At 35.3% G+C, this 3,381-nt stretch overlaps 1 long non-coding RNA gene across 1 annotated transcript; it reads left to right on the plus strand.

The window, feature by feature from the left end:
• The first annotated feature begins 477 nt into the window (after nucleotides 1–477).
• On the plus strand, nucleotides 478–2,605 carry LOC147494380 (uncharacterized). Its single transcript, XR_015199183.1, has 4 exons — nucleotides 478–721; nucleotides 799–1,993; nucleotides 2,079–2,164; nucleotides 2,253–2,605. It is a non-coding gene; the product is annotated as an uncharacterized LOC147494380 (long non-coding RNA).
• The last annotated feature ends 776 nt before the right edge of the window (nucleotides 2,606–3,381 follow it).

Below are 3,381 nucleotides of genomic sequence, written 5' to 3' on the forward strand. Positions count from 1 at the left end.
ATATAAAAGAAGATTGTAAAGCAAAAGTAACAGTGACGAAGACAAAATCCGGTGCATTTGTAGTTAGTATGTTCGTTGAGGGGCATACTTACTCGTTGTCAACTCCGAGTAGAATACACTTTCTGAGATCTCACCGTGGCTTTTCTAATGCCCAAAAATGTTTAACGCAGCAACTTAGCATGGTTAATATACCACAACATCAACAATTCAGCTTGCTTAGATCGAGTGCAGTCAGGTGGGATAGAAAACATTGGTTTTATACAGAAGGATTTATATAACTAGAAAAGGAACAAGCGTAATGAGATGAAGGGCCACGATGGAGATATGTTTCACGAGTATTTAAAATTGGAACAAGGAAAGAATCCTTCTTTCACTTTTAAAATTGAGGTAGATGCTGAACAAAGAATTACTCGTTGTTTTTGGACAGATGCAATCTCTAGGCGAGCATACAAGTTTTTTGGAGATGTGGTTATTTTGATACTACCTATAAGACCAATCGATATGGATTGATTTTCGCACCATTATTTGGGGTTAATTATCATGGCCAGACTATTTTATTTGCTTGTGCTTTTTTATGTGATGAGACCGCAGTGTCGTTTTGTTGGTTATTCGACCAATTTTTAGAAGCTATGCCAAGCGAAGCGCCGAAAATGATTATAACAGATCAGGATCCAGCAATGACAAAAGCCATTTCTCAAGTTCTTTCAACTACTTATCATAGGTATTGTAATTTTTTCTTTTCTTTTCTTTTCTTTTTATTTCTTTTGGCATATTAAAGATTTGGGTACTCTGTTACAGGTACTGCAGTTGGCACATATTAATGAAATTTTCCAAGAGATTAGATATAGTTAAGTATACTGAGTACTATGGTGAGTTTTCAAGTTGCATATGGAGATGTGAGACGAAGGACGAGTTTGGCTCCAAATGGAATGATCTTGTTGAAAGGAGTGGTTTACATGAAAACAAATGGCTACAGTCAATGTACGATATCCATTCACAGTGGGTGCCTGCATATGTGAATCATATTTTCTCTGCTGGTATGTCAAGTACCCAGTGAGCGGAAAGTGCTCATTCATTCTACAAGAGGTATGTTTCCAAGGAAAATTCTTTAGTAGATTTTATGATTCAATTTGGTAGGGGAATTATGCACCAACGCCATGAAGAATTAATGGCTGATAATAAAGATATGATTGAGAAGCCTAAATTGAAAATGCCCCATAATTTTTTGGTACATATGGCCGATGTTTATACACTTAAGTTGTTTTTTAAATTTCAAGATGAGTTGTGGGAGAGCTTGAACTATAGATTTGAGCTTCTTAGTGACGATGACAGTTGTTGTGTTTATAAAGTTGAAAGAAATTTTTTGGGGAAGAAAGTGGAGGAAAAGTATAGAGTGCGGGAAGTTTGTTATAAAAAAGATTTGGATTTGGCTTCATGTAGTTGCAAAATGTTTGAAAGTGCGGGGGTCCTTTGTAGACACGTTTTGGCATATTTGAACAAGATGCATGATTTTGATAAATTGCCGGACCAATACATTTTAAAGAGATGGTGTAAAACTGCAAAATCAGAGACAGTCATTGATGATGGTGAAATGGAGATAAAAGATAATAAATTATACCTTTTGACGAGGAATGAACTGATTCAAATGTCTACAGTTGTAGTTGATGAAGCTCTTAGAAGTAAAGAAGCAATTGAAGTGTATACTGATGCTTTATGTAGTGCACTTGAAGAGATTAAGAAGTTCGTTGATTGTGGCACAAGTGTAGCAGCAACACGCGATAAAAATATTTTTCTTAGAAATATGAGTTCTAATATGGAAAATAATTATACTGAACCGAGTCAAGCAAGGTCAAAAGGTTGCGGAAAAAGGCTTAAAAGGGGCAAAGAGAAGGCACTCAGAAAGGGGAAGCAAAGTAAAAGGCAAAGATTGTAATGGATGTAATAAGGCTGGAGTATCTCATGACAAAAGGAATTGTCCAATGCTTAATAATGGGTAAGAAATGCCAATTTATTATTTCTTCATTTTTAATCCTAAAAGTGCATTTCACATATTCTTTGTTATGTTAATTTTCTTGTAGCGAACAAGCTTCACAAATTTCATGTGACGAGGAGGATGAAACTAATACAAATTCTAATAGTGATGATGATTCTTATTCTGCCTCGGGTACACACTGATTTTTAGTATTGTTTTTTACCTTTTAGTATTGTATTCATTTTATCCTTATCGCTATTAATTTTTTGCTTGATATTAGGTGATGGAGTTTTGCATTGATATGCATAAAGTACATGGCAGTTGGTGGTGCGTGGTACAGATTTCATAAGAGTAAATCCCAAAGTCGGATTGTCTGGTCACTTGTTTACGTGGTTTACATGGACAAGATGGACTGACATATAGAAGGCACATAATGTAAAGACCTAGCTAAAACAAGTAAGTAAAAGATGTGATGTTGTGGTGGTTTATAATTTTATTGATTAGTAGTTGGTGGTTGGACCATTTCTGAAGGCGCATGTATTTGGTGGATCTGTCTTTGTCAGCGTGCTCTGTATTTGATATCTTTTTAAGTTTTTAGTGTCCTTCAATTATAATGGAAACTGATGTTATCTTGCCTATCACTTTAATAGCTCAAATGGCAGTTAAAGTTTTCTGAATTAAGAATGTAAATACATGGTTGGTTCAGCCAAAGTAGATATGGAACTTCTTATTTTGGACCTAACACCACAACAAGACACTTTTGAATACATAGTTGGTTCTACACTTCTGCCAGAGCTGAAACTTTTTGTTTTGGTCATCTTTCAAAATGACTAGCTCTTGTAGTATTTGTAGTCGAAATAAATGTCATGCTCCCAGTAGACGAAGGTCTGCCATGATGGATAAACTTATGAAATGATGAGATAAACTTCTGTCCTGGAAGAGATTCAAAGTTGTGGGCAGCAAGTTCTATTGTGGCAGCTTTGCTGGACAGGATGTCAACTTGAGAATTAGAGGATAAAGACTTCTCAGTAAAGGCAATCTTAAGCGTCTCTTAGTAAAGGCAATATTGGGATAAAAAGTCAAAGTTGAAGGCCTCATGCTATTTAGAATGGACATTTGTTAATTCATTTTGAATATGTTGAAGGCAGCGAACAATCTAGCTAAAGCTTGAGGCAGTAAGAACCTTAGCTATTTCAATGCACAGTGAAAAGAAGAAACAGAAAAATAACGTCAACCGTAATGAAGTTGCAATTAGTCAATAAACATCAAAATTCGAATACAAAATTCAGAACTCACTGACAAAGCTCATATTAAAAGTCCTTATCATTGATAAAAAACTGTAATCCCAACAATTCCAGACAAGCAAACATTTGATCTTGATCCTTCAAACTCATCAGCCAAGCTTAAGC

Source organism: Coptis chinensis, chromosome 6 (genome assembly GCF_015680905.1).
Source record: "Coptis chinensis isolate HL-2020 chromosome 6, ASM1568090v1, whole genome shotgun sequence".
NCBI classification, from domain to species: domain Eukaryota; kingdom Viridiplantae; phylum Streptophyta; class Magnoliopsida; order Ranunculales; family Ranunculaceae; genus Coptis; species Coptis chinensis.